Source organism: Macrobrachium nipponense, chromosome 5 (assembly GCF_015104395.2).
Source record: "Macrobrachium nipponense isolate FS-2020 chromosome 5, ASM1510439v2, whole genome shotgun sequence".
Classification (NCBI taxonomy): domain Eukaryota; kingdom Metazoa; phylum Arthropoda; class Malacostraca; order Decapoda; family Palaemonidae; genus Macrobrachium; species Macrobrachium nipponense.
This window is the reverse complement of record NC_061107.1, coordinates 12,167,492-12,175,895: the sequence shown is the minus strand read 5'-3', so window position 1 is coordinate 12,175,895 and position 8,404 is coordinate 12,167,492. Positions and strand designations below refer to the sequence as shown.

The 8,404-nt window shown below is 44.3% G+C and overlaps 1 long non-coding RNA gene across 1 annotated transcript; it reads right to left on the bottom strand.

Annotated features, from left to right (window-relative positions):
- Positions 1-665: 665 nt before the first annotated feature.
- Positions 666-3,516, bottom strand: LOC135215091 (uncharacterized). Its single transcript, XR_010314562.1, has 3 exons — positions 3,457-3,516; positions 1,426-2,013; positions 666-757 (listed from the first exon to the last, which is right to left on the bottom strand). It is a non-coding gene; the product is annotated as an uncharacterized LOC135215091 (long non-coding RNA).
- Between the last annotated feature and the right edge of the window lie 4,888 nt (positions 3,517-8,404).

Below are 8,404 nucleotides of genomic sequence, written 5' to 3'. Positions count from 1 at the left end.
ACTGTTGACAAATGTGAAGAACCATTCATTCTGGCTCTTTGTAAATATATGATAAAGGAAAATATGGCCGTCTCTCTTCTTCCTTAGCTGTAGCCTCTTCCCTGAAGAGATAGAGGAGCAGTTCGTGAAAACTTTTGTATTGCAAGTTATTAAGATAAAGATAATTATGGACTGGCCCAAGGCCACCTATACCTGGAACCCTTTTATAAAAGGGCCACAGATGCTTCCACTTCCCTTTTAATCTCACTGACTTAAATCTGTTTTGATTGTAGGTCCAAAGCTTTAAACTACATCATTTTGAGTTTCTATCAAACAGACTACTAAACCTGTAGTTATGACTCCAACTGAACATGAGTTTCTATCGCACCGAAATCATTACTTTCCATTATTATTATTATTATTATTATTATTATTATTATTATTATTATTATTATTATTATTATTATTATTATTATTAATTATTATTATTATTATTATATTATTATTATTATTATTATTATTATTATTAATCAGAAGATGAACTCTATTCGCCATTGATTTGAAATTCAAGCTTAAAAATTATGGTGTTCATTAAGAAGTAAGAGAAGCTAAAGGGAAATACAGAAAGAAGAGATTAACTTATTAAAAGGAAAAAAATAAATTCATTCATCTTCATCAAACACCTACCTTTGCTCAAGACAAGAAAAAAATTCTTTGTTTTCATTTTCATCAAAATCCGCTAAATATTTCCTTCAAGAGCTCGAATACTGCAGACGACCTGAAAGTAAGAGAAAGGGGTTAATTAAATCATGGAAAATGGAAGTTATTTTGGTTGCAGGGTAAAAAAGTAAGAACATATTTAGCTACAAAATAGCCTAAATTATCTTATACACAAGTCTACGTTGCAAAGAGGGACAGGGCTGGGACCTTTGTTACTGCCTTAGTCTGTAGGACTCTGGCTATCAAGGACTTCTTTCTGAAATCCCATTTAGTCTCTGCAACAGTAACCGTTATACTATAAAAAATAGCTTGATCTTCAATTTACATATCAATAAAAAACTGGCAAAAGCTTATGACATTATTATTATTATTATCATTATTATTATTATTATTATTATTATTATTATTATTATTATTATTTATTATTATTATTATTATTATTATTATTATTATTATATTCCTAAAGAATCTAAGATCCAGATACCTATGACCATTTAACAACTGAATACCCTAAAGCGTTTCATGCGCGAACGTATTTTGAGAAAAATTCAAACGTGACATTGCTATGAGTAAGGTCAATGCCTGTTTCTGGAATATGTCAAGAGCAACTTGATTGAGTGTAGTGTATTTAGAATAAACACGAATTCAAAAGCATAACACGCCATCGTAATTGACTTCTAAAAAGCTACAATAGAATTTCTAACCGTTAAATACTTAAAGACTCACCCTGATGGCATAAGCCATTATTCAGATTCCTCCTCCCTCACTTGTTTCATAGGAAGGTCTTGTCAGTCTGTATTGACAGCTTCCTTAATAAACTACTCCTGCGTCCTGTGTTATTGTCTTTCTTCATGATCTCCATAATTTCCCATCTCTTTAACTCCTGGTTAAACTTCTTAAAAAAGCTTAAGTTTTATGCTTCTAGTATTTTCTGGGATGCAACTCTTAATCCTCTATGCTTATCAGTGTCAGTGTACTCGAATTTGAAGGTCAACCTTATTAAATAATTTGAAGAAATTCATCGATCTATGAAGAGAAAACGAACACGAGCATTATTTCACCAAATAAATGAACAAGAAATTACTCGAAAGCAGTTAAATAAAGGTGGTTTCTCAAATATATTTTCTCGCTTCACATTTTCCAGTTGTTTACTCCTACATCATCAATTCATGGGTAGCTGGTCGCCTGCCGTTAACTTTTCATCCTTATGTTGTAACCTCAACAGGTTCTTGATTTTGTGGAAAAATAACCTAAGCTTCAAGCTGCTCTGTAGTGGGGAAGACGTGATCAGTCGGCCATAATACATCAAGAGACCTAAAAGACAAGATAAGTGTTAGGTGGATCTAACCCAAGACTTAGTAAAGGGATTAGACAGAATTGTTATCTGGAGGCTAAAAATTTGGACATAATGCTGTTAAGTCTACGGAGTGGATTGGCAGACTGAAGAACCTCTGTTCTTTTTTAAATACCCCGGAACACCAGTATCCCAGTGCTATATTGGGTTAGAAAATGCTCTATTTTTGTTGAGAACTCAATCCAGTTAAGAGGTCTGAAAGGCTAAGAGTAAGCTATGTTTGTTCCCTTTGATGGAAGAACTAAGTTTGTTGAGTGTACGGTACATTGCGCATGTGCAAAGCAATATAAGCAGTATCAAGTTATAAAGGATGATCAGTTCAGGAAGAAGTTTCCTTAAAAACTCATCACTGAACTTCGCTAATAAATATGTAATAAGGGTTTGGGTTGCAATAACAGTAGTAAGGTGATGTATGGTGTATGCCTTGAACCAATATGATGGAAATTTAGAGAAATCTAAACGTATTGATGTTGCCATCTGTTAAGACGATGTGAATCTTTTAGTAATACAATAGAAATTCCTCAAAATCACTATGATCTCTAAACGAATGTTAGAAAGGGCATTTTCATGAGGAACGACAATTATCCTACAGAGACCAGTTGGGTTTTTATTTTGTCTAGAATACATAAAGAGTGGATAGGTTTGTCTGTGATCACGACTGACCCCCTAATTCAAATATTAGGTTGGAAATTCATGATAATTATTCACCTGGTATTTACTATTACATTTAAAGAATCACTGTCGAATTAAGTGAATCCGGGAATTTGTTATTGGAATACTTGGCCTATATTCCACAATAAATAAATCTCAATTTCTTATGGATTATTAAGACAACAATGTTGACATTTAAGCGCCGTATCTCGGGTCTGGCCATCAGGTTGACGCCAGGACTTTTTATTCTTGTAAAATGATGTTTATTTCAAATTCCATTCATGACTTTTTTTTTTTTATAAGTTTGGAAGGTCATGGCACAATAAATCTAGATCATTGGTGCTTTACTAATTATATGAGATCAAAAAAAACAACTGTGGGTTCGTCTGTATTGATGTAATGAGAGTCCAAGGGTCCACATCAGGCGACTTAACTCCTTGCAGTACCTTCTTACACTTACCTTAACAGTATACTTTCATGGACATAGAACCACAACTACGAGCCTAATATTTTCATAGAACTTTGGCATACCAAGTTTTTTTATAAAGCACACAAGAGCCTTACAGAATCAAAGGCCTTCATACTCTACGAACGTTTTCGAAAAGTTGGCAAAATCCTAAATTCCATAACTTAAGATACACTCGTTTCGATGAACATAGATTTTAAGATGTTTAATGGCTATTCGAACCTCCATCTTTTACAAAGACTACAACAGTCCCAAGAATGGGATACAAACTAACTTTTGTTCTTACCCAAATCCTTGTATTCATTTCGTAAGCACTCGTTCAAAGAGACATCCTCACATCTTCGTGTTTAGAACTACACTGAGGCTTCCGAAATTCGAATCCGATTCTGAAGTCAGGATAGGAATTGCTTTGTCCAATCAGAGACATCCACCATTAACCTACGCTTCTGTCGACCTCTTTCATTGGCTGAAAAATTTGCCTACTGGCAAAGTATCTTTGTAAGGGATTCTCCTATTGGCTGACCAAGACCAGTTTTCAGATGATGCTTCGGTAAAGATCATTGTTACCTTCAGTAGCAGGTAAAACATTATCAACAGATAAAAACATGACTGTAGATAGGGTAAATAAAACAACCACGGGAAATGAGAGTTCGAAACGTAAAGTAACCATTGTTAAGATGTGTCGAAGATAACACACAGACTAAGCCAACGTTTTCCAGTTGACCATAACAACTTCGTGAACGCAATGTCCAACTTATCTACCACCGTTTTCTATAAGAACTCGTCATATCAATGATCAGACATACTTTACAGCAATGTCTGGCATTATAAACTTAAGTAAAGAGCCATATTGTATTTGCCAGGTATCCGCATTTACATTCCCCTCAATTTAAAAGAAAAAAAAAAACTCTTTTATAATATGTTAGACTCAGTCGAACACGATAGTAGTTCATAATTTCTGAAGAATATCTAGTATAAATTTAAATACGCCAGAAATTTAAGTATGCACATAGTCAGGTTTTAATCGGAAAATAAAAAGAAGTTTGTAAATCTATAAATTTCAGAGCGTCCCACACATGAAGACCTGCGTCAATTTATATGAGTATATGCTAATAAAACAAAGAAAACTTTCAAATTTACGTTTAAGAAAACGTAATTCAAAGGGACACTATTTTGAAATGTCAACAGGACGATTGCATTGACTTTTCAGACATTATATTTTATTAAACGGGAATTTTATCAGGTGCAAAAGCCTATAATAGTATAGGTATTATCAAATTATATTTTTGTAGCTGTACGACGTTTGATACGTAGCCCCCAATAGAAATTAAAAGGAAATTAAAAGCATCCAGCATTTTCTACAGCTTTAGTGATATTAGCTGTTTGATGTTGGCACTATCTTTAAGCTTAAATGGGACTCCACATAAAGAGTCATTTCTAGTGTAAAGTCTTTTAATATTTGCAGTTCCATATTCCATTGCAATCACAGTGATCTTAGCTTAGGTGTCATGGAAATTTTGGTGTTACCACGGTCTGAAAATGATATTTATAGTAACGAAAAAGTGGGTCTAATTCAGAGCAACGTATTCTTGAAAAATACTCGTTAGTTTACTTAATTTTGTCTTTCTTTGTTTCTTTAGAAACCAGCCTGAAGAGAAGGACTACTTACAGGAAAAGGTGACTATTGGATGTCAAGGTGGGACAAGAGATACACGGTGGTAGAGGCGTGTGGTAATTAGGTCCTCAATTACATACTCACGCCAGTTGCTGTCTCCAACCGGCACGCTTACTTGGCGCCTGCTCGCCATGGGAAAACATATCTTAACACTAGCAGGTACTCCATCATCCCCCCCCCCCCCCCCCCCCCCCCCCCGAGATTAATACATGGGTATACATGGATAGGAAATAAAAAGAACAATACATGGATATACATGGATTAAATTGGGTGCATGCGATAGAGTAATGGGACAGATCCAATAAAACAAAATAAACAGATGCTGCTGTAATGTACATGATTACACATAAGAACGGGTGTATGACAGTTCAAAGACGTCATATGTAGTCATTCATCCAAGCTGGCCTCCTGGCGTGACGTGATGGGCGTGACTCCCGCACTTGCTTGCGGGCTGGGCATAGGGTGGCTGACCGGTGGCCTGCTGGGCGTGGGGAAGGGATGGATGCGTGGTAGGTGTTGCTCGCCCTGGCTGGGGCCCCGATGATGTGAGACGCAGGTGCTTCCTGTTACGGAGGGAGAGGCGCCCGCTGCCGTTCAGTCTGACTAGGTATTGTCGGTATGGGAGCGTTTCCGCCACGATACCGGTACGGTCCCACAGCTTGGTGGCTTGATTTTGCACTCGTACATGGGAGCCCCGGTTTATGACGGGAAGCGTTCTGGAGGGTCCGTTCTCGGTGAGGCAGCACCATTGTTAGCCATCTGGACGTTCTCTATGCAGGAGGGTTGCCCCCCAGTGTTTGTCTACTGTGAGGTGCCAGCGGGCCGTAGGTACGCCGTCTCGGAGCTGCCTGCCTGCTGCCATTTGGGCGGGTGACTTTATTCCATTCCGCGGAGGGGTGTGTTGAGGTACTGCAGCATAACCAAAGAGGACTTGTCCGTGTCGAGGTTGCCGCCGCTGCCTGTGTTGGCCATTATTATCCGCTTCCCAACCTTGACCGCGTCCTCTGCCCTGCCGTTGGACTGAGGGTACTGGGCAGATGATAGTCGCGCGGACACGCCCCACAACTTGAAAAATTCCCCCATTTCCTCGCTTGCCAGATTAGTGCCCCCATCCGTGGAGATTTGCTCCGGGGCCCCCCACCTGGCGAAGTAGCGATGTAGCTGGGTCTTGATGTGAGAGGAGGAGGTACCGTGGGGGAAGTGGGCCCAGCTCCAGCCAACCTGTGAGCCTATCTGCGTAGGCCATGTACATGTGTCCGTCGTGCTGGAACATATCTGCTACCGTCATCTGGAAGGGGTACTTGGGGGGCGGCGTGATGATGAATTCCTCCGCGGCCTGGGATGGTGCGTGAAACGTCGCATTCTTCGCACAAGGAGCGGCAATACTGCAGGTCCCCCTTGAGTCCAGGCCAGTATACCATCTGGCGCGCTCCGTCGTTGCATGGAGTCCAGGCCTTGGTGCCCCGCGTGTAGGTTGGCAGCCACCTGCTGACGAAGGGGCTCCGGTATAACTAGGCGGACGTTGCCCTGTTCAAATGTGTATGTCACTAAGTCTTGGACGACGGCCAGCCTCTCCCTGACACCGTAGAAGGGCCGAAGGCATGCAACTTCCTGGGACTTCCTGTCCGCCCAGTCCCCGGCCAGGACCCTGGCCATGAGCAGCTGATACACGGGGTCGCTGACGGCGGCATGTCTGACACTCGCCTCGTCCACGACGCAGCTGTCGTGCTCTACTGCTGCCAAGACAGTGGGCCGCCATGGCGTCGGTGAGGTCCTCGTCGAGGTCCACGTCGTGGGTGCTGGGATCAGCTTTCAAGGGGGGGGTATCGTGATAGGAAGTCTGCTGCACTGTTATGCTTCCCAGGCAGATACTTGACCCTGAAGCGGTACTGCAGGGTTCTCTCCTTCAGCCTGAAGAGACGGGGGTTGGAGATTTCCGTAAGGGCCCGATCCCCCAGCAACTTGGTTAATGGGCGGTGGTCTGTCACGACGGTGAGGTTGGGGAATCCCAGCAGGAACAGCTTCGCCTTCTGGAGACACCAGGCTACTGCGAGGGCTTCCCCCTCAATGGCGGCGTAGCCAGCTTCAGCGGCGGTGAGATGGCGGTTGCCGCACATTGCCAGGCGCCACCCACCATTTGTGCAGGCAGAAGGGTGGTGTCGGCGGAGCTGCACGCGCAAATACTGCTGGAGGATAACAAACCCTATGCCCTCTTTGCTCCAGTCAGTGATCGCTGCTGTGGGGCGGCTCCTGTCGTAGTAGGCCAACCCGTCCTTTGCTAATTGGCAGATTGTGTCCTGAGCGTGATGGAATTTGGTGCGGAGTGCCTCGTCCCAGTACACTAACTTCCCCGTTGGCTTCTTGAGGAGCTCCCTGAATGTGTTCATGATGGGGGCTGTTGCGAGGAAGGGTGCCAGCTGGTTGACGAATCCGTACCACACCCTTATGTCGGTGATAGAGGGCTGACACGGGCATCGGAAGTTCTTGATGGCCGCCAAACATTCCTCTGTTGGCTTGTAGGCCTCCCAGCCCAAGTTGAAGCCCACAAAATCCACTTCTCTTCTTGCGAACTGGAATTTCTCCGCCTTCAGGATGACGCCCTTAGCTGCGCAGGTTTCGAGGAAGTCGTAGGCATGCCCAGCCCAGGAAAGCCCCTTCGATGCTGTCGTCGTAGAGCAGGGTGTCGTCCACGCACTTGTATTTCCTCTGGATGTCCTGGATGGCGTCGTCGAATCGTCGAGTATACGCATCGCCAGCGGAGCAGTGTCCCATGGGGGTACGTCGGTAACGAAATCTCCCCCAGGGGGTGCGTTCGCCACGGTCTTGAATGAGTGCTTGGGTACCCCGGACACCATGTCGAATGGGGCTGGGGTATGGTGTGTCTCCCGCAGGCAGGATGCGTTAAGGCACTGGTAGTCGACTGTACTGGTTCTATGACGCCACGGGCGACGTCCTCTTCGAGCTGGGCCTTCACTTCCACTTCCCAGTATTTTGGCACCGATGCTGGGGTGTGGCATGCGTAGGGTGTGGCTCCTGGGAGGCAGGTGGATGTGGTGCGGTTCCCCCTGCATCACTGGCAGTGGCTTTCTGGCTGTGTTAAACGTCGTCGTGGCGAAATGTTGCAGGAGCCAGCTTCCAGTCTGGCCGCATGCTCCTCCTGGGGCGGCAGGGGCACCTCGGCGGGTCGGGATGGTACCTGGGCGGCCCGTCGAGCCACGCCATCGAACAAGCTCACGTGTGCCACCGCGGGGAGGGGTGGGGGAACTCCTTGGGTACCAGCTTCAAGTCCCTGCAGGCGTCCAGTGACAGGAAGAGGTACTTTGCCGACTGCACGAAATACGCGTCCTGCTCCGTGGTGCGGCCTTGCAGGGTTACGTGGCACATGGCGGATCCAAGGCACTTCAGGGGAGGTTTGCTACATCCCGCAAGCCGGCGCGGGGTGTAAGGGCTGCTGGGCGGACTTGGAGGCGCGACAGTAGGGAGGGGCCCGCCACACATACCTGTGCCCCAGTGTCCGCCACGGTGACGACAGTCGCTTGTACTCCTGTGGCGGTGTGGA